We start from the raw sequence: 24,407 nt of genomic DNA on the forward strand, positions 1-24,407 counted from the left end.
GGCTAAATATCTCGGATAGTATGCGTTTTTTCGAAAATTTAGAAGGTACAAAAGTTGCAGGATATGAAAGGAACTATCGGAAGCTCGTGCCTGTCAAAATATGTGCGGCCCTGTGTGGGACCCAGGGAGCTCAACTTGGATTTTTCAAATGAGAACCTTTTTTTATTGCAAGTTAGGTATCTCCGAAGCAAACTAAATCAAAATATGTACCAAATTTCTCAAAAGTAAGTCCCCACGCTAAGCGGGTCTGCATATCCAGGCTCCTAACTATGAAAATATTTACGATCACTCCAACCCCAATCATTTCACAAATTCAACCTGTTGTATATAAGTTATTAGGACGTAAAATTGAATGTAATTTATACGAAAAACCCTTTTATGCATTGCAAGACCTGTAACGTTCAAAAATTCACCACAAACTTATAGTCGTATCGACATAAACAAAACAAAAAAAAGTGTGGTGTAGGGAACCACTTTACACAAAAGTCAAAAGTGAGCGATTGAAGACATACGAACTGGCCGAGCGGTTTGGGTCACTAGTCTATCAATCAGAAGTTTATGTGTTTAAACCCTGTAGGAAATATTAGTTTTGTTTTTTCTTAAAAGTTTGTTCCTATTTTCATCAGAGAACCGAGAACATTTGTTTGAATAAATCTTTGGAAACTACTTTTCTCTCAAATTCGATTAGAAGCGAACATTATATGAATTGCAAATCTAACATCCACAGCTGAAAACAAAATATTAAGTATGTTCAATATTTCATTATTATCCTTTGATATGTAGTGAAAAATTAATTATAAGCATTGAGAATTTCAGAAGATTCTCCCCCGGTAATGGTCAATATATGAATGAGAGAAAACTGATAAAACATTATTAGTCCATTTGAGCATGATCGAAGATAATTTATGGCCACGAAGGGGAAATTTATGTCGACAGGGTCCCAAATTCTCCCACAGGTCAGGCCCTGAAATCATCATTGTTTGAAAGGTGTCCTTAACTAATAGAATATTATATTTATTTCTCGTTCTACGTTTTGAAATGGAAAAATCATAATTTTAAAGAGAATTATAATCAAATAAACGTAAAGATTTATAGAACTAATAAAGTAAATACCCTTGTGTAAGTTATCGATTTCTAATCGGATTAAAACTCGAATATTCGTTTGCATCACACTTTAAAGTAAATCCTCTGTATATATTGTTCTTACTGGAAAGCAGGTTTAACTCCAATTACTTAATCAATATTTTTAATGATATACTTTTATTGTAATACTCTTACTATTCAATGTTGTATACACTTCATTTCCCAAAGCAAAACCTCGCAAATGTATAATTGACTAGTAAATATTATCAAATAAATTTTAATTTAGTTTACGTCAATACAGCATCGCCCGATTTGAAACTTCGTACTTTAAATAATAATAATAATAATAATAATAATAATAATAATAATAATAATAATAATAAAATCATAGCCGTATCTTTATCAGAATTTCAGGCTTAATCAAGAAATGAATTCAACGTGGTCTCTATTCGAAGCTCAATTTAATGGAAACACAAAGAGAAACTTCGAGAACAGGTAAAAGAATAATGTTACTTCGGTGGGATTGAAAGAAACCTTTAAGAGGTTTTTTTTTTTTTTTTACAAATTACAGACAAGTGCCTTAGACACTTTTCTCTTTTCTTAAAGTTAACTGATTCACCAAATGTATCTGACATATGAGTAACTTGTCTCTAGTTTCTACTCGGTTATACGCGTTTTACAATCTTTTCCATAACCTTGAACGACATTAACTCGAACACAAAAATATACACATAGATATGACAATTAAAATTCCTAACTTCCCATACGGGGAATCGAACCCGGGATCGCATGCACCTGATTCTCATGTGCTAGCCACTAGACCAGTGGGAAAAGCGAGTGAAACGTATTTTGTAGTGTCTGAAGTTTATACTTATTTCACCCTGTTGTAATATGTCTATTGATTTTTTAATGTTTACCGTATTCGTTACTTTGAGGAATGATATATATTATTGATATAGGTTCTGTTACATATTCGTCCATAACTATTATATAAATTATCAGAATTATTCATGATATTCCATGGAAATTCACTGTTGCATGCACAGTAGACAGACAGTGTAATTCTAAGGTGAGTTCAACAGAGGTTATATATTCCGCCGATTATGTTTTGTTTAATAGCTATTTAGAAGAGATAGCGAAAACGAGTCTACATAATGAAGATGGAATTTCGGTAAAAGATAGAATGGTGAGGTGTATACGGTTTGGGGTTGATATGGCTGTTGTTGTAGAATCTAAAACGAAAATTAATAAGATGTAGAAAACTTGAGAAAGGCTTGTGAAGAATATGGGATGAAAATAAATGTTAGAAAGACAAAATCCATGGTGATTGAAACGAAGCGATCGGTGTCAAATATAGAAGTAGGAGCGGGAAAAAACAACAAGTGACTAGTTTTCGATATCTGAGTACTATTATTAGTGATGATATGACATGCGAACGTGAAATAAAAGCAAGGGTAGAAATGGCGAAACAAGCCCTTAGAATGGAGGAAATAGTATTTTGTGGGACTAGGAATAAAGTTGAAAAGAAAAAGACTGATAAAATGCTTCGTGTACTGTATTTTGCTGTATTTATAGGACATAAAGATGGACATTACACAAAAATGATGAGAAGCACTTGAAGGGTTTTGAAATATGTGCGTGGAGAAGAATGGGGAGAAATAGCTGGGTCGAGAGGAAAACGAATGAGAGGGCGTTAGAAATGGAAGGAGAAAAATATTATTAAGAAGAGAAAGAGACACTGTTTGGGTTATTTGTTAAGAAGGAACTGTATCATGAGGGATGTGCTAGAGAGTATGGTGGCAGGAAAGAGAGGGACGGGACGAATTAGACTATATAGAAACAGAATTAGGCTATTGGCGATATCAAAACAGAAAAATCGTATGTGAAGATGGAGAGGTTAACAGAAGATCGTGGAGCATGGCAGTTCTCAGCTGCGGTAAGTGACCAGCTGGTAATGGCGGAATACTTCTGATATAATGATGCTGATGATGCACAGTAGAAACAGAAAGATCCACTTTACTGTAATTGCTAATACGAATCACTATGCAAATTTCTACAGGCTGTCAAAAGACCTCACTCTAAAAGCTGTAGAAAACTATCTGTTACTATGCGAGGGAAAATCATTGATCAAGCAACAATGAGACAAACTGCTATTCAGATAGCTAGGGTATGAGCTGTGACGAGAAAACAGTGAAGATATTGATTTAGCGATATGAAGAAGGTAGTGAATGTTCACATCTTGTCCAAGAAGTATGAGACCAATAATAATAATAATAATAATAATAATAATAATAATAATAATAATAATAATAATAATAATAATAATAATAATAATAATATCAGAAATTTATATTTATTTCGAGCAAGACTTTTAACTGTCATACCTAGGTGGATGTTTTTGTGTTCGTGTTCTTGTCGTTCAAGGTTAATGGAAAAGATTGTAAAACGTGTATAACCGAGTAGAAAATAGAGACAAGTTACTCATATGTCAGATACGTTCGGTGAATCAGTTAACTTAAAGAAAACAAAAAAGTGTCTAAGCTATTTGTCTGTAATTTGTAAAAAAAAAAAACTCTTAAAGGTTACTTCCAATCCCACCAAAGTAACATTATTCTTTTACCTGTTCTCGAAGTTTCTCTTTGTGTTTCTATTAAATAGAGTTTTGAATAGAGACCACGTTGAATTCATTTATTGATTAAGCCTGTAATTCTGATAAAGATATGACTATAATTTTATTATTATTATTATTATTATTATTATTATTATTATTATTATTATTATTATTATTTAAAGTACGAAGTTTAAAATCAGGTGATGCAATATTTACGTAAACTAAATGATAATTTATTTGATAATATTCACTAGTCAATTATACATTTGCGAGGTTTTGCTTTAGGAAATGAAGTGTATACAACATTGAATAGTAAAAGTATTACAATAAATATATATTATTAAAAATATTGATTAAGTAATTTTAGTTAAACATGCTTTCCAGTAAGAATTATGTATACACAGAGGATTTACTTTAAAGTGTGATGCAAACGAATATTCGAGTTTTAGTCCGATTAGAAATCGATAACTTACACAAGGGTATTTACTTCATTAATTCTCTATATCTTTACGTTTATTTAATTATAATTCTCTTTAAAATTATGATTTTTCCATTTCAAAAACGTAGAACGATAAATAAATGTAATATTCTATTTGTTAAGGATACCTTTGAAACAATGATGATTTCAGGGCCTGACCTGTGGGAGAATTTGGGACCCTGTCGACATAAATTTCCCCTTCGTGGCCATAAATTATCTTCGATCATGCTCAAATGGACTGATAATGTTTCATCAGTTTTCTCTCGTTCATATATTGACCATTACCGGGGGAGAATCTTCTGAAATTGTCAATGCTTATAATTAGTTTTTCACTACATATCAAAGGATAATAATGAAATATTGAACATACTTAATATTTTGTTTTCAGCTTTGGATGTTAGATTTGCAATTCATATAATGTTCGCTTCTAATCGAATTTGAGAGAAAAGTAGTTTCCAAAGATTTATTCAAACAAATGTTCTCGGTTCTCTGATGAAAGTAGGAACAAACTTTTAAGAAAAAACAAAACTAATATTTTCTACAGGGTTTGAACACATAAACTTCTGATTGATAGACTAGTGATCCAAACCAATCGGCCAGTTCATATGTCTTCAATGGCCCACTTTTGACTTTTGTGTAAAGTGGTTTCCTGCTCCACACTTTTTTTTTTGTTGTTGTTGTTGTTTTGTTTATGTCGATACGACTATAAGTTTGTGGTGAATTTTTGAACGTTACAGGTCTTGCAATGCATAAAAGGGTTTTTCGTGTAAATTACATTCAATTTTACGTCCTAATAACTTATATACAACAGGTTGAATTTGTGAAATGAAATTTACTTTTGAGAAATTTGGTACTACTCAAAGTTATAGGATGTAAGTACCAGGCGAGTAAATTAAATAACATGCAATGCAGGAAAATTACATAAAGATTAACATATTATACAGTAATTTCGCCCTGTATATTCAAAAGTATGTTAATAATAATAATAATAATAATAATAATAATAATAATAATAATAATAATAATAATAATAATAATAATAATAATAAATTATAACCTTCACTGTATAGTTTTAACTTTAAAGAATTACTTACGTCTTCGTGCGAGTGGACATTGGTTCTAGTCCGTTGGGGATTATTGAACATAGAGGTTCTTAACATAGTTTGGCCACAACTGTACGTCCTGTCGTTAGGAGCTCAGCTGTTCGTTTTAGTGTTTCGTAGCAATTATTATTGTTAATGTTTAGTGCTGAAATTACTGTATAATATGTTAACCCATTGCTGCCCCTTGGCAACTTAAGTTGCCATGGCAATTTTTCGTCATAGCGCAAAAAACTCATGGATTGACATTGCTAGTTGTAATCGTAAAGTAACTTTGGGGTCTGTTTCGTTATAGAATTGTTACATTTTCTTTGTGTAATATATTGATGCGGGATTAGCACTGTTTTTGGGGTACAATGTGTTTTAAAGAGAAAGACTCAACTGGATTGATTTGAAAGACTCCAGAAGGAAAGATTAAGGGTCTGTAAAGAAATGATTGATTTGATTTTAATAGTTATGATTTTCCAGTGTATTTTCTCCTTGAAAATTGTAACTTTTCAAAATGTTCCCTTTTCTTGAATATGTTGCCTGTTGGAAACTTAAGTTGCCGGGCTAAAAAAACAAGAAAAAACTAAATATTTTTCAAAAATAGTTTAATATATATTTTAGAGTACTAGTAAGACCAAATAGGCGAAAATAACTTTTCAAAATATAAGTGGGAATTCTGGGCACTAATGGGTTAATGTTTATGTACTTTTCCTGCATTGCATGTTATTTAGTTTACTAATGGGCACTAATTTGTTTCCAGGTCATCGAATAAATGAGTTTCGGCGTGCACTTAGAAGGATTAATTTTAAATACTTCATAAATAATATAACTCATATACGTTTTCTTACCTTCTTAACTGAGTTTAATATCCACTCATGAGAAGCATACATAATAAGATGTCTATCTCTACACACACTTATTCATTATGTATCCATAGCAACGACTCTTTTTTTCTAATTTACGATTACAAAAGAATAATCTGTTGATATCTCTATGTATCTTTTTTTCACATAATACTGCTCCACTAATTCGCCTCTGATCACCTTCTTATAAGCTGGCACAGATTGCCAACAACAACATAACAACGTTATCGTTGTATTATCTGTCAGGAAAGTAAATGTACACCTATTTTTCGAGTCTGGCATTCCTGCGCTCCATCCGTGGAGAGTATGAGAATTAAATCAATCAAATGTTTACTGAGGGACAAAAAGAAAAGTTTAATCTCAATAAGACATTACACAAGGCACAAACTGTGAATACGAATAGTGCATAGTGTAAATAAAGGACGACACCGAAAGAGAAAGCCAGAAACAGCTGTTAAACTTGAAAAAAAGAGTAAAAATTGTCGAAGTGGGAACATAAAACACAAACATACCAAAGAGGCCGACAACTAAACGTTCACCATGCCATGATCTTGGTGTAGTGGTTAAGGTGCTGGCTTACAAATGCAAAGGTCGCCAGTTCGAATCTTCGGTGAGGACATTTTTAAAAATTGTTTGTTACTAATACATGCAGTTCATGAGAGATGCTAAAGAAGGTCGTATTTAGTTTTTCGTAGCAATTATTATTGGTAATGTTAGTACTGATAATACTTTTTGTCTTTGCGTATTGCTTTTATTCTTTTCTTCATTTCAAAAGAGAAGAATATCCGAACAAATGCCACCAAAATTCCTCATATTTTGAATGTAAACACCATTTACAATTAGTAAAGAATAAAAATTGAACGTTCCGATGTAGCTGCAAAAAGTAAAAAGAAAAACATGGAAGTGGACCATACTCATGGTTATTAAAAATACAATTTCTACATGCCTTACACCTCCCGACCACGTTTCTACGTTAGCAAGTAAGAGGTTTCTGTTTGGGTTAGGCTGGTCAATAGTTTTGCAAAGGGGCCCGGTTTAGCTCTGACGCACCACGGGTGCGAAAAGAGAGCAAAACACTTTTTCTCTCTCCCTCTGTGTGTCTATTTATCTATCTATCTGTAACGCTACTTGTGAATCCCATAACCACCCTAATTTTCAGCGGATTGAGACAAAACTTGGCACAAACATTAATTGTTCAAATATCTTGATGAGTTCGTTAACCAGAATAATCAGACGAAAATGTTCAAAATGGCGCCTTTCAAACTCTTAAAAACTTCCAAGGGAACCAAATTTCGCCCATAAATAGGTATTCAGAAAGTTTGAATAACTTTTCCGCTTTTACTGAAATATTTGTGTGCAGAGACTTATTGAAATATTGCACCCGATTAATCGCATAAAGAAGGTTCACGCACTTTTGCTACGGTCAGGATTTTTATTTTTTTGCAGGAGGGGGTTATTTTCGTATCGGAACAAGATGATTGTTAGTGATGATATGAAATTACACATTGAAAGTGAAGTAACTTGTGAAACGTGTTATTTGAAAGAATAATATAATAAATGTGCTTTCCTCTAACACAGAGAACTGTAAATCATGTATTTCGAGTTCTGGGGCGTGAATGGCGAGGAGTGTTATTTGATTTGCTTTTTAGTAACACATTGCATTGCAAATAAAGGTAGGCAATATTAGTGGTAAGTAAAACAACAACAACAACAATAATAATAATAATAATAATAATAATAATAATAATAATAATAATAATAATAATAATAGTTGTTGTTGTTGTTTGTGGCAAGGCGATATCTTCCTCAATTCGTCCTCAAACGTAATGATTGTAACGCCATATCTCCCTTACAAACAAAATATTAGCAATTTATATCGAGAGAACGGGAAATTGTAGAGTGATGGGAGCAACATTGGATAGTAAGCACTCATAGTACTCACAAAAATAAGCGATTTCAATGCAAAATGAACGAAGAGTCATTGTCATGGATAGTCATGTAGCCACGGCAGAGCCGTCTTTACGCAAAATGTCAACAACTTATATCGAGAGAACAGGAGGTGATAGTGAGATGGCATTAACGTTGGACACCGTGGACCCATAAGGCGCATCGAAAAAATTAGGGGGCGCCAGCCAGCCTTACTTATTTCCACATAATAATATAAAATTATATTGTCGAAATACACACACGAGTTAGCTAGCAATATTTCATATTATTATTATTATTATTATTATTATTATTATTATTATTATTATTATTATTATTATTATTATTATTATTATTATTATTCTGACAGTGTCTTTTCATTACGTGTGCATGTTTGACATGAAGCCAAAGAGAAGATCCATCATTCGTAGAAAGAATAAGAATAGTCAGTTACTTTAACTGTGAACGATGCCGAAAAATACGAAAAGAGTGACTGCCTGTAGCGAAAATAAACAATACTTTCTCTCAAATGGATAAAAAATCAAACCAAGATAGATTGGAACTCACATGGTCGGCGCGAACAGCCAGTTCATTGCCCACTTTTTCTTTAACTGACTCACCGAACGTGTTTTAGTAACTTACTTATTGCTAATTTTACTTCCTTCACTCGTTTACCTTGCTTTTTCTAATAACTTATAACGACAGGGACACGAACACAGAAAGATCGACGACAGTTAAAAATCATAGATATTCTCCCGCCGGGAATCGAACCCGGGACTCCATACACCAAAGGCGCACGTGCTAGCCATTACACCAGCAGGGAGGGCACTGCTGACTCCCTGTGTCGTTAGGGATTACGACCACTGTATTGCCAGCTATCACTTCTGTGGGTTGTATACTACGATCACATGTTTCTTCTTTGCTGGAAGAGTTAAACCTACATTCTATGTAATACACGAGGTATTTAGACCTACATGCTCTTCATATAATGTAATAAAAGGGTCATGCTGGGAATAAGAAAAAGAACATTCCTTGGCCAAAACGGAAACTATTGGCATCAGAAATATTTACCTACGAGGCATGCGCAATAGTATATTTCGGAATAGTTACTGTTTAGTTCAGTAAACGAAGAAAGGGGTATAAAAAAGCAAATATTTCGCTTCAACGAGACCGACCAGAGTTGAGAAGCGAAAGCAGATGTGTAGTAATGCAACAACTTGGTTAAATTGATAATTGGTTCTTTATTCTGTAGTAGATCGTATCACAACTTTACGGGAGAGCAAAGAAAGACTTACTGACGCTGTCATATAGTAAGCTTTAGTAACACGATCATATAGACACAAATGGATATAACTGTGAGTACTACAACTTGGATTTAACGAAAGCCGTTTAGATATTCAGTGGTTTGCAGGGTTGTGTAAGACACAAAAAGATAAGACACAATACAATTCTTCATACCTCACCTTCCAGTAACTGGATACATGCAATTTCTGGTTAGATACTGAAACTGCTGTTGGATTTTAATACATGATGTACTGCAGGATACAAAATGTTTTGCATTACTTGTTTGTTTGTAGACAGCAACTAGCTTAGTGTTGTGAAAGGTTGTGTATAAACTAGAAAGGTTGTGTAGGAATGTTCTTTTTCTTATAATCAGCATGACCCTTTTATTACATTATATGAAGAGCATGTAGGTCTAAATACCTCATGTATTACATAGAATGTAGGTTTAACTCTTCCAGCAAAGAAGAAACATGTGATCATAGTATACAACCCACAGAAGTGATAGCTGGCAATACAGTGGTCGTAATCCCAAACGACACAGAGGGTGAGCCGTGCCCTCCCCGCTGTTCTAGTGGCTAGCACGTGCGCCTTTGGTGTATGGTGTCCCGGGTTCGATTCCGGGCGGGAGAATATCTATGATTTTTAACTGTCGTCAATGTTTCTGTGTTCGTGTCCCCGTCGTTATAAGTTATTAGAAAAAGCAAGTTCAACGAGTGAAGCAAGTAAAATTAGCAATAAGTAAGTTACTAAAACACGTTCGGTGAGTCAGTTAAAATAAAAGGTGCACAATGAAATGGCTTTTCGCGCCGTCCATGCAAGTTCGAATCTATCTCTGCTTATTTTTTATTCATTTGAGAGAAAGTATTGTTTATTTTCGCTACAGGTAGACACTCTTTTTGTATTTTTCGGCATCGTTCACAGTTAAAGTAACTGACTATTCTTATTCTTTCTACGAATGATGGATCTTCTCTTTGGCTTCATGTCAAACATGTACACGTAATGAAAAGACACTGTCAGAATAATAATAATAATAATAATAATAATAATAATAATAATAATAATAATAATAATAATAATAATAATAATAATAATAATAATAATAATAATAATAATAATAATAATAATAATATGAAATATCACTAGCTAACTCGTGTGTGTATTTCGACAATATAATTTTATATTATTATGTGGAAATAAGTAAGGCTGGCTCCCCCCCCTAATTTTTTCGATGCGCCTTATGGGTCCACGGTGTCCAACGTTAATGCCATATCACTATCACCTCCTGTTCTCTCGATATAAGTTGTTGACATTTTGCGTAAAGACGGCTCTGCCGTGGCTACATGACTATCCATGACAATGACTCTTCGTTCATTTTGCATTGAAATCGCTTATTTTGTGAGTACTATGAGTGCTTACTATCCAACGTTGCTCCCATCACTCTACAATTTCCCGTTCTCTCGATATAAATTGCTAATATTTTGTTTGTAAGGGAGATATGGCGTTATAATCATTACGTTTGAAGAAGAATTAAGGAAGATATTGCCTTGCCACAAACAACAACTATTATTATTATTATTATTATTATTATTATTATTATTATTATTATTATTATTATTATTATTATTATTATTATTATTATTGTTGTTGTTGTTGTTTTACTTACCACTAATATTGCCTAACTTTATTTGCAATGCAATGTGTTACTAAAAAGCAAATCAAATAACACTCCTCGCCATTCACGCCCCAGAACTCGAAATACATGATTTACAGTTCTCTGTGTTAGAGGAAAGCACATTTATTATATTATTCTTTCAAATAACACGTTTCACAAGTTACTTCACTTTCAATGTGTAATTTCTTATCATCACTAACAATCATCTTGTTCCGATACGAAAATAACCCCCTCCTGCAAAAAAAATCCTGACCGTAGCAAAAGGGCGTGAACCTTCTTTATGCGATTAATCGGGTCCAATATTTCAATAAGTCTCTGCACACAAGTTTTTAAGAGTTTGAAGGGCCGCCATTTTGAACATTTTCGTCTGATTATTCTGGTTAACGAACTCATCAAGATATTTGAACAATTAATGTTTGTGCCAAGTTTCGTCTCAATCCGCTGAAAATTAGGGTGGTTATAGGATTCGCAAGTAGCGTTACTGATCAATGAATTACTGGTCTGTGGAAAAACGTAAAAAGAAGAGGAAAGAAACAATATTAGTATATTTTGTTTTATTATTAGATGTTTCAGTATGTTGAAAAAAAGAAATCATATCCACTATTAAATGAGAATATGATCAATAAATTAGTGTTCATACCGAGTGGAATGACAGTACGAATTCTGGAAGGTCATATTCTATTTGGGAATACTCACGTGCGAATGAAAAGAATGTAACAGTTATGGAATCAACCTATCAAGAGATTGATTTCCGAAGGGAATTCATTTAGTTAGGGATCCCAAGTTAAGTTGTAGAACCATGTCTCATATAGTTTCGGTGCTGAAAGGGATGTTATACTCCCATAGGACCAACTGATCAGTCTTAGAACTATCAGTTTCAGGAAAGATGATATATTTGTGAACTGTGAAAGGTCTCTATTAATCTACAAGCCAAGCTTAGAGCAATTTCCACATAACCCAAAATAGATTAAAGTCACAAATATGCGTATAAAAGTTGATGGCTCGCTGAACCATTGTGATCCATAATTAAACTTGATTTTTAGCTTCGTAAAATTGTGATTCTAGGTTCAGTGGAGAAAAAGCTGGGGGAATGACAGGGGCATGTCTCCTCTAATTTGGAACTGAGGAGGACTGTCCTCACAAAATCCGATTTGAAGGTTTTTTTTTGGGGGGGCAGGAAAGTGATGATTTGTGTCCGATTGCCACAAAGGAAAGTGAGATGAAATTGATGTCCCCCACAATAATCCTCAAATCTGCCTGCCTCCCTATGTTGAAGACAATTCTGCTCCCCTGATACTCCACAGCATTGTTTATCAACTTCATAATATTTTGAACATCGCTTTAAATAATATATGTGAACAGTCTTACCCCCTCCCCCTAATGATGAAGACAGATTTGAGCCGCTGTCTAGGTTCGTAATACGGGTTCAAAAGACCTGTAAATATATTTTTAAAAATCAAAAAATATAATATATAATTCTTTTAAAAATATAGGCTATAGCAATCTTTAAAGGTCCGACACGAATTAGTTGAAATGTTCATTTTTCGAACGAGAAGAATAAGTTTATGGAAATATTTTTTGTGAAATATTCAAACCTCTTCTCCAATAGAATAGTATATCAATCGAAGTGAAATGAAAAAGATCCAAGTGATTCAAACTGCCAAATATTTTCTATGTTTATTGTAATCAGCTAAAATGCTTACTCACTTTTTCCAGTTTGTGAATACAAAATTAGAAATTAAGATATTGTATCAGTTGCCTTGCTTTCTTTGCTAGAGTTGGAATTCCCGAAAACGATGCACCACGTGGTCACAGATTTGTAAGGAAGAGTTTAAGCATCGAACCCCCGTGACTTCTGGCCCTTAGCCGAATGGGGTGAATGCGCTCGGAGTTTCACCATTGAGCTCAGCGACCACGAAAGCTATGGATTTGATACTTATATCGGTCATTTTAGATAATTGTTACATGTTTCGGTAATCTCCCCACACATGTGACCCGGGCCCGCATACAATTTCACCTGAATTTGCAAGTCATTAGCGAATGAAAGTGTCACCATTGATCTCAGCGACCGCGAAAACTATGGATTTGATACTCATATCCGTCATTTTGGATTATTTTTACATCTTAGTAACCCCCCTTCCCCACATGTGACCCTCGGTCCGCATACTATGGTAGCTGAATTTGCAAGTCATCGCTAATAAAATTGTCACCATTGATCTTAGTGACAGCGAATATTTTGAATTTGACACTAATATCGGTTATTTTGGGCTATTTTAACATGTCTCGGTATCCCCTACCCGCTGACCCGCGGCCCGCATACAATAGTAGTTGAATTTGCAAGTCATCGATAATGGAAATGTCACCATTGATTTCAGCGACCGCGAAAACTATGTATTTGACACTAATATTGGTCATTTTGGATTACTTTTATATGTTTCGATATTTCACCTCCCCCCCCCGGTGACCCCTGGCAAGGAGCCGAATAGCGTGAATTTGGAAGTTTATTGCGAGAGGAGCTTCATTATTGATTTCAGCGACCGCGAGAACTATGAATTCGACACTAATATCGTAAATTTTCTACTACTTTTACATGTCGCGATAAACGCCCTCCTGCGACCCCCTGGTTCGAATTTTGAGAAAAACGTTTAACTTTGATCTGGAGCGTGGACCAAGGTATTTGTGACTAAAATTTGGTAACTCTCGGTCTATTTTTCTGGTTCCCAAGCCGGTTCCGGTAAAAGCCACCTGAGACCCCCCTGGTTCGAAATTTGAAAAAAAACGGCTTCGTCTTGATCTGGGGCCTGGGCTAGGTACCCCTGACCAAAATTTTGTAACTCTCGGTCCACTCGTTTGATTCCCAGGCCGCACACAGACAGACAGACAGACTTACAGACAAACACACAAACAAACTCTTTATTTTATTTATATTAGATAAAAAATTAATATACTGAATATCAGCTCTCCAACTTGAACGGCTTGCGAGATACTAAATTTTTCGCAAAAATTCGGACCCTCTTAGAATATGTAACATAATGAAACAGATACGTGTATGATAACTTCCTAGTTGAGATTGAGGCTTAAGTATATACCAAAAATCATTTCATTTGACTTTGCAATTTGGATATGATGATCATGCACACATAGTCACATTCAATTTTTTATATAATAATTCATATATTACACATGATTCAAACATTTTTCCCAGTAGCTAGCTCCTCTACGAAATCACAGGCTGCGTCTCAAATAAGTCCTATTGCTATTATTACAATTGCAAATATCAATATCTAAAATTGCCTGAAGTTCTTTCGTCAATAGAAACAAATGAAACGAAAAAGGATGCCTTGAAAGTAGACAAATTCACCAGTGTTCAGAAGCTGTCTACAATGCACTGAGCAGAATGAGTCTGTGGGTCGTAATACGTTGTTAAGTCAGAGTGGGTCCTGGTGGGTTTGGGGTTGTAGTGGGTCACGTTCTGTTAACCCGCGGTCCCCCGACCCGCTCCATCTCTGGACTCTACATACGGATAAAACAATCATATATATGTATTTTAACCTTCTTGATTTTACTGAACCTTCACTAATTTAAGATAATTTACAAGCAATGCAAGAAAGCAATTATTAATAACATATATAAAAATATAGAAATGTATTTTGAAGGAAAAAGTAATTGGTGTACTCGAGGTTCGAACTCGAGTTGCCTACTCAATAAGCAGACACCTTACCGACTTATCCAGGGCACAACGTGCAAGTTGTCGTTTCGAAGCTTTATTTCTAATGTGTGTGTGGTAGTAGTGGTGCGACAACCGTCTTGAAGACCCATTTTGCAGTTACGAAATCACTCTTTTAACCCCCATTAATCCGATTTTTATACACCTCTCTCTCTCTCTCTCTATATATATATATATATATATATATATATATATATATATACAACAGTAAGTAAGAGTATAGTAAGTTATTCTTGATTTTAATCTACAGAACAAATTATTTTAATGAAAACACGGGGCCTGTTGCCGTAGATGGCTAAAGACCGTAAATAAAGTTCAAACTTCAAGTGTAACTGGGGTAACTCCCGACAATAGCTGATTTAAGACGTTTGATAGCGCTGGTAATGACTGGTTTATAAACATACTTGCTATAGCGTGTGTAGGTAAGTGGTTACAGCGTCTGACTGTTATGCTAAGTGTCCGGGGTTCGAGTCTCGGCCTGGACTGAGTTACATTTTTTCAAGGAGTTAAACACTATAAATGATGTTCGCGTTTGATGCTGAATGAGATTTATCCTATGAAGGGAGAAAAACCAGGACGGATACGGGGGGCAGGAGGAAAGACGGACACTGTTTATCCTTAAGTGTTAAAATTTAATTTATTCCCATGTCTTTTGCTCTTTCCTATCCCTGTTTCCTTCTTTTCTCATTTTGTTTAGCTTTCCATACTTTTTCTGTCTCTACATGATGCGTATTATTCTTTTCTGTTTCCTTTGCATTAATTCCTATCTCTTTGATCTTAAAGTGAATGGAATTTCTGCAGATTTATCTCGTGGTTGTTTCTCTAAGTGATGCTCTCAGATAGTAATACTTTTTTTCTCCAAGTGGAGGAATATCCTGGCATGTTATGTTGTCGGGCACGTATTTGCTGTCATGTTGGTTGTCCAACTATCAGACATAGAGTGAAACTATCCTGCTACTGGAAAAAGCTATCATTTCTTATGTATCCAACCTCCACTTATTACAGTCGCTGACTGTACATGACAGCGTCAAGCATGGGCGGAGTTAGGAATTGGTTGCTGGGGGGCAGACCTTTTGTCTGCTAAGGGGGCACGGTTAACACAAATGAAAATTGAAGGATATTATACGTGGCATTTTATTTTTAGTCATAAAGTTGTGGGGCACAATGCCCCCTATGCCCCCTTCATAGCTCCGCCCATGGCGTCAAGTATTGCTACATAATTGACTGGAAGTATTCACTGTATCTTAAATGAAACAGGTTCTGTTGTGGCACTAACACAGACTTAGATATCTACCAAAGGTATGTGTTATGTTTGATTATCCAGAAGATTTAGAAATATCTAATTCAAGTAAGAAACTACTTAAACCACGTTACAGGAAATGCCCCAACCCCCGCACAACAGGAATAGCTCCTTTGATACTTCATTAGATATGAAACAGCGCATTCTTCACAAGTCAACAAGTCCTGCTTCTCAGAAATATTGAACTTAAAATTATAAAGTAAAAATATAAAATTAAAGAGCCTGGCATAAAGAGAGTTGATTTCGACAACTAAAGTATGGTATTTCATAAACAAAGCTCATAAGATTGGGAAATAGTATTATTGCTTCAGTGTGTTCTGTATTATTCGACATGTTAAGTCATAATAGTGGCCAAATTTCAAATATGCTAGACTGTTTAACAGTATATTATTGGCAATTATCATTAGTATTATTTAGTAGTAATGGTAGTAATAGTAGTACAATTGCTTATATGTATACAATACTAACATGGGACATTTTGGAAGTAACATGTTGAAGGGAAAATTCCAGAACACTAATTTCAAATTGCTTGTTTATTCCTTTTACAGAAATGCCGATCAACTTACAATAAGTATTTTATGGACCATGACATTGATTTTAAGCGGTCTGGATCCAGAGAATACACAAGAAGAATAATTGTAATTTTGCAATTTTGTTATAATACATAAAAATTTCTTCCAATTTTTTTTTTTTTTTTTTTTTTTTTTTGCAGAATAATATTTCAGTTGTCATAAGCTTCACTTCAATTTCTTTTAATTCTTTATGCTTTTAGTGACATAAATTATGCTGAAAAGTTTTACTTAATATTAGGTTCTAATAACATAAATGGTAGTCATGACAATACAGTAGTATTTTCTTTTTATTTTGTGTCCACAAAGAAAGAATATAACTTTATTGTAAACCTTACATTCATGATGATAACCACACCATACGTTCCTACAAGCTCCGGCGAAATTCGTGAATGCTATATCGTCTGTCGGCGTAAGAAATATCATTGATCACGAAATTTGTAAGCATTTCAAGGTGTCTCACGTTTTTATTCGACGACATTGTCACAGTGTTTTAGTCGAATAAAAACGGGCCTCTGATATGGTTTACTAATACGGCTCACCACACATTCATTTTCGGGCTCTCTTTTGCGCGTTTCATATTCATGAGGGTCTTCGGTTCCCCAAACAAGACAGTTGTTGCTGTTTATCTTCCCTAAAACATGGAAAGTTGCCTCATCTGAGAACACGAGTAACTGCAGAAGTTCTCTGTCATATCTAGTCTTTTCAGCATCAGTTCACAGAACTGCAGTCTCGTGTTTTGATCTTATTCTGTCAGTTCATGCACAAATTTAATCTTGTACGGTTTAGCTTTCAAATGTTTACACGTTCTCTTGCGTGTTGTTGACTGAGAAATTGAGAACTACAGCGACCGCCGCGGAGTCGATTTTCTTGAATTTCTCTCCAGGCTGTCAGCAACCCTTCACACCATGTTTGGGTTCACTGGCGGTCGACCAACTCTTTGCATATCACAAACACTGCCGGTAGCCAGAAATTTGCTATGTTGCCAACACTTTATACTCCTGACATCAGGAGGTACTCTTCTGTACACTCTCCTGAAGTTTCGCTACACCAACACACCTTATTTCAATTCTTCATACCAATACATTCACTGTGCTTTCTCTTGTGCAGTCGCCATTTTTAAGACCATTGTTGTTACCAGTGTTGGCAACGAAAAATTTACAGATCATCGCACAACTGAAAATGCATTTCACTGCAATATTATTCTTAAAAAAAAACATAAGCATTTGTTTTATAGCAAGGACGTAATAACAGCCTTGTATTAGGGTGTTCCATTTATTTTCATACACTTTTCTAACTTCTAAACTCATAGAAAACGCTGAAATTGTATAAACTTGTGATCACAAAAACCTCTATTGCCTTCTAGAGACTAATTTTAGAAAATAACCTAGATCCTTGCGTCCCTCAAGTTTGTGCTTAGAGAGCAATCTATTTCCTATCCATGCTGCCACAGAACAATGTGTGAACATGTGTAAAAGAATCCACAAGAGACTATGTGAACATGGCCGTTAAGTAAAATCCAATATACATATAGAAAACGGTTATATATGATGACAATAAAATATAAATGTGTCGAACGCTGCATATTGAGTAATACCTGCTACATGGTTGAAGCCTGCAATGGGCACACATGATCTCACGATACTAAGATATACAGATGGAAGTCGACTTTTTGTGCCTTTGTGGTTTGGTTGGTAACGTCATGAATGTGTGAGTAAGCGTTTCTTTTAGCATGTATTTGAGTCCTGTCTATGGAAAATTATTTTATTAAAAAAATATAAACTGCTTTCTATCAGAAAGAACATATATATATGAATGTTAGAAAATTATAAATACCTGTATATCACAACTTTGTATTATAGTATAAGAAATCATATATTAAGTAATATTATGATCTCGTATCTAATGTATGTTCTCGAACAGAATGCGCAACTAAAATAAAATATGTCCATCTTTTTCAGTATTTCGTACAAGGTGAATCATTATGTAAGATAATAAATCCTCACTATATGAGGCGTTCGATGGCAAAGTGGCGTATCTCAGTTTTGAGACATTGTGAAATGTTAAGACTTTTATTAGAATCGATATAGAAATAGCGGACAAAATCGGTCGTTTGTGCTCCCATATTTTGCACTATGGCCTGGTCTTTTAACTCTGAGATACGCAATTTTGCCATCCGACAGGTTATGGTTTCAATTTCACGGAAATGACTTGACCTCATTAAAAAAAAAATGAGTTATCCATCCACTTTACCACCCAACGCCTCATATTGTATCTATTACAGGTTATTTTAGGCACTACAAAATTTCCTAGTTACGTTTGCTAATAAATCGTTGACGTTACTTTCTGTCTCTTAAATGCCATAGCTACTTATGGGCTGTAGCAAATACAATAGTAGTACCTCCTTCTACTTAGTGGATAATTTCATAAGTATCTCAATACCATGCAACTAAAGAAAACTGAAAATATTGAAATATGGAATAATGGATACGCAGTGAATCTCTTGGCTTTCGACACTATATTTATGTCCTTCTTTGGCCTGCACATGTAATGAATGCTATATAATGCTACATAATGCTTTATATAAAGTGTACAACTTTGCTTCCGCCGTTTTTTCCCCAAAATATGACGCTTTAATGAAACAAATTGCTTACCCAGACATTATTCAAAGTATTGTCCCTCGCTGGCCACAACTTTCTCCCATCTTTCGGGCAGCGTACGAATGCCGCGTCGCAAAAATGTTTCATCTTTGGAGACGATCCACGAATCGATCCACTTTTTGACTTCTTCATAAGATCGGAAGTGTTGGTGAGCCAGGTCATGCGCCATTAATCGAAACAGGTGATAATCAGAGGGAGCGATATCTGGAAAGTACGGCGGGTGGGGTAGGACTTCCCATCTTAGCGTTTCCAAGTAGGTTTTGACCACTTTTGGAACGTGGGGTCAAGCGTTGTCGTGCTGCACAATCACTTTGTCCTGCCTCTCGCTGTATTGCGGCCGTTTGTCCTTTAATCCTCGGCTCAAACGCATTAATTGCGTTGGATAACGATCACCTGTGATTGTTATACTTGGTTTTAACAGCTCATAGTACACGACGCCGAGCTGCTCCCACCAAATGCAGAGCATGATCTTGGAGTCATGAATATTCGGTTTGGTCGTCGACGTGGAAGCATGGCCGGGATATCCCCATGATTGTTTGCGTTTAGGGTTATCATAATAAACCTATTTTTCATCCCCGATCACAATGCGATGCAGAAATCCCTTCCGTTTTTGCCTCTGAAGCAACTGTTCACAAACACTCAAACACCGTTCAACGTCTCTTGGTTTCAACTCTTCCGGGACCCAAGTTCCTTCTTTCTGAATCATACTCATGGTCTTGAGTTGTTTTGAAATGGCTTGCTGTGTCACTCCCAATGATCATGACAATTCTTCTTGAGTTTGACGCGAGTCTTCTCTCAGCAATGTCTCCAATTCTGCATCTTCGAAAACTTTCTGTCTTCCACCACTATGCCGGTCTTCAATGTTAAAGTCACCGTTCTTTCACTAATAGCGTCCTTACCATAAGTACTTGAGAGCATTCGATGAGACTCAGCCGCAGTTTTCTTCATATTAAAACAAAAAAGAAGACTCTCCCGCAAATGGCGAGAATTTGGCTCGTAACCTGACATTTTCAATCGAGAATAACTTTACAATGCACACATAAATCGACTAATGCTTGAATGGGGTTATGTTGACAGAGGTTCAAGCTAACTGCCTGACGTCTGCAATCTGTTTATTTCGATCGCTACTTACCGTTGTAGCCACCTATCGGAAAACGGCGGAAGCAAAGTTGTACACCTTGTATAATATGATGCTCGGGAAACTTCCTTTCACCTTGGCACTACCTGTAGAAAACAAGAAAAAGACAGGCGCTAGTTGTGAACCCAGGCCCCATAATAACGTAAATCCAATTTGATATTTAAGTGTAAATGGTCTGGCTAGATAGACCCATTTCCGTTCCCCATCACGATTTGGCGCGCGGAGTTCTGGCGCACTGAATGTATATTATGTGAGTGAGAGAGAGAATATCCCCGTTAATAAGTTTCTGGCTACGTCACTGCGATATGTAGTAATATTGTAGTATTGTTCTTTATAGTGATTTATTAATAAACGGGGAAGGAGATAGTCATCTCTGAATTTGACCCTGCCTTAATCTCTAATCCTATTCGATTTCTAACCCTATGTGCCCGGCTATTTGTAGTGTTTACAAAGCGATTTTATTGCTCTTGCGTACGCTTGGAATATGCTGATCATGTATTTAAATGTAGATGGCTAATCACAAACGCGAAAGCAATAAAAAGCGGAGAAACAGTCAGTTGGAGCGTATTTGGTGCGTTTCGGAACAATAGACCGCCTGCTGTTTAAAACATGTCAAAAGGAAGGGAAAAAAGGAAAGACATGTTGCCAGGCAAGGGGATTTATCAAAAAGCAGCTGCTTTGAAGATGCTTTGTGCAGAGTACTGGAGTTCTGCTATTATAGACCTGGACTTGACAAAAAAGACCTGGAAACCCTGACTGGCTCACAGTATGATTTATAATTCTGGCGAAAGTAAAGTTACCAAATAGCCACCTTGGTCGCGTTCGCTCTAGGGGGGTAACGCTTCGAAAACGCATTCCCAAATAGCCACAGACTATATTACAAATTACATATATATTCAAGAATCTTATATTTCAGAATATACGTAAACATATTTTTACATTCTACGTTGTGTTTCATTATAGGTTCCATGTAAATATGAATCATTGCTTCATCTATCACACAAATATCCATAATATTTATTTTATTGTCTTTGACATTCTAGAGTATATATTTATTCATTTCATAGTTCATAGTATATTTAAGTATTGTAGTGGCACTAAAATATTTTGAATTACGTGATTTTTGGTTATATTTAATGATGCTTATTTTACTATTCCAGTCAGAAAAAAATGATTTGAATTATATTTAGTTCGAAAAAATTAAAAAATGGAAGTTAACGTACTAACCACACATAAAATAACTGAAATCCACTTCGTCGATCGTAGCTGTTTATGGATTATAGTGAAAGAGGACTTCATCTAGTTTTCAGCTGTAAACATATTTCTAGTTTTTATCAATAGAAAATTTTAGAACGGTCTTTAGTGTATGGCTATTTGAGAACGCGTTTTTAATGCGTTATCCCCCGCAGCAAATGCGACCTAGGTGGCTACGGTAATTTTACTTTCGCCAGAGTTATAAATCATACTGTGAGCCAGTCAAGGTTTCCAGAACTTTTTTGCCAGGTCCAGGTCCATAATGGCAGAGTTTGAATACTCTGCACAAAGTATCAGTCAATCAGCTGTTTATTGCTAAAATCTTATTGCTTGGCAACACGTCTTTCCTTTTTTTCCTTCTTTTAGACATCTTTTAAACAGCAGGCGATCTATTGTTCCGAAACGCACCAACTACGCTCGAGCCGACGTTTTCTACTCGTTTTTATTGCCTTCGCGTTAGCAACGTATTGTGATTAGCCATCCACATTTAAATACATGGTCAGCCTATTCTAAGCGTACGCATGAGAAATAAAAACGCGTTGGGAACACTTCAAATAGCCGCCTACTTATTCTTGTAAAACCCAACTTCATCCTTTTCACTTAAAAAAGCATGTCCGCAAAAAGTTGAATCTCACTTTTTTTGTTCTACTCATGATTAGAGAAAGTAATACGGGCAAAGAATCGAACACAGGTAGTATGATTATTAGTCAAGTGCAGATCCATTGAGCCATGGAACAACTTGTAGCCAGGGATGGAAAATGAACCGGTTCTTGTGGAAACGCTTCGGACAGGTTCCTACCTTTAGCGTGGGTTCTTGGTGCCCGAACCGGTTCAAAAGCGGGTCAGAACAGTTTTTTTTTCATCCCTACTTGTATCAGATACCGTGTACTCTGCAAATATGCGCCTAATATCTATCGGATTTAAATTGTGAAAGGACGTCGTTTTATTATCTCCTTTTTACTAAGCTTTCGATATTTTTAATAGTATTTTCTCTGAACTGGAATGGGAGAAAGGTAACACTTTTATAATCAAAATCTCTAACAAGATAAGTAAATGGGAATAAACATTTAATTAAATCGCGACATTTTAGAACGGTACGGGTACAGATTTAATTCTTATAGTAAGGGACAAAGTATACTATTCCACGTAAAACGACAGCTTTGTTGTGAAATATAGGGAGTGCTTGGAAGCTTCTCAGTTTTCTGTAAGCAGTCTGCTAATAATGAAAATGAAATGAAATCTTTCAGTTTAACGTCCCACGATTATGCTCTTTATGCCCCTATGCTAAGGGAGGCTTTGATTTAAGCAAGCGGATGATAATGGGAGAATTGGTGGGATAAGAGTGTGGGAGGAAACGAGAGTACCCCGAGAAAACCCACTGGCATGATGTTGTCCACCACAAACTTACTAGGCCGGGGATCGAACCAGGGACCCCACGCACCAGGGAGTGAACGATCTACCACTGAGCCACTACGCCCCCACCTGCTAAAAATAGCAAAATACCTACGATGATGATGATGATGATGTAAACCTATTCCTACACCTTATTAATGAAAAAAAAATAAAAATCTATTTCATTCGCTTCATTAAGGTAAGAATAAAATAAAGAAAGAAAAAAGACAGAATCGAACCACGTCTAAGCTTGTAATGTCTTATTGAGATTCGTTTCTACCATGATATTAACCTTTTGACTAATGCGTAGTGCAAACTTCCGTATTTTGAAACACTAGTGTAGTTAGAAGCGATATATATATCGAAAAGAGCCTTTCGCTCTTCTGCAAGGTTGTCCAAATACATAGGCCTCCCAAATGGGGTTCGTCTGTTAATTGTTTATTTAAACATGATTATTACAACAAATTAAGAAAGTTTATAATAAAAGAAATTTAAGTACCTGTTCTTCGCACCAGAACACCAAGGTTTAATTAATACTAAACCAGGCATTTGAATATTGGACAAACTTCCTCTCTTTTTCCCTTTAGAAGCTTAATTTTCGTCAACATTGCAACATACAGGGTGGCCCAAAAGTAGCTACACAATACCGTACTGCTCAGCTCATTGCATTTTGTATCATTTCTTATTATTATCCATCAGGTAGACTTAGTTTCTTTATTATTTGTTCTTAATGTATTTTAGTTACATTTTAAGCTCGCAACAGCCGAAACAAATAAACCTTTAAACTAGAACGTTATTCTTGATTAATGCAGAGGTGTATACATACTTTTGGGCCACCCTGTATATTCACCTACTTAAGATAATGAATGTATATCCTATATCGAATTTCATGCCTTCAACTCCAGAGAATCCTCACATGAGGCATTTTCTGAATAAATAATCGAAAATTTTAATACTAGAAATTATCCGCTTTAGGAGCCATATGTTTGAAAAGGCTGATACATGTTTTGGAATTATTTAAATTTGGAGTTTATGAACCGGATTTCTGACCTCCTATCTAAACAAATACTCAAATCAAGCTTTTCTGCATAAATGATCGGAAATTTGAATATTATAGAATATAATTTTCCTCTATTAGAAGCAGAAACGTCGAAAACTTCGAAACATGCATTCTCTTATGTTCAATTGAATTTAAAACATTTAAAGTGAGTGAATTGCCACGTTTGACAGTTTCACAATAAAGAGTCGACGTTTGTTATATAGAAATTGTCCCCTTTCCCAATTTAAGACTAACATTTTTGAAAGATTCTGTAATATATGTTCAGTTATTGCAATGGGAAAAATCATGTGCCGAACTCCATC

At 35.3% G+C, this 24,407-nt stretch overlaps 1 long non-coding RNA gene across 1 annotated transcript in view; it reads left to right on the forward strand.

The window, feature by feature from the left end:
• The window catches only part of LOC145673718 (uncharacterized), a 33,260-nt gene extending 16,544 nt beyond the window's left edge, over positions 1–16,716 (forward strand). The window contains exon 3 of the long non-coding RNA XR_014128790.1: positions 16,581–16,716. This is a non-coding gene — a long non-coding RNA (uncharacterized LOC145673718). The remainder of the gene's footprint in view (positions 1–16,580) is intronic.
• The last annotated feature ends 7,691 nt before the right edge of the window (positions 16,717–24,407 follow it).

Source organism: Thermobia domestica, chromosome 17 (assembly GCF_964235325.1).
Source record: "Thermobia domestica chromosome 17, izTheDome1.hap1.1, whole genome shotgun sequence".
In the NCBI taxonomy this organism is placed as follows: Eukaryota; Metazoa; Arthropoda; class Insecta; order Zygentoma; family Lepismatidae; genus Thermobia; species Thermobia domestica.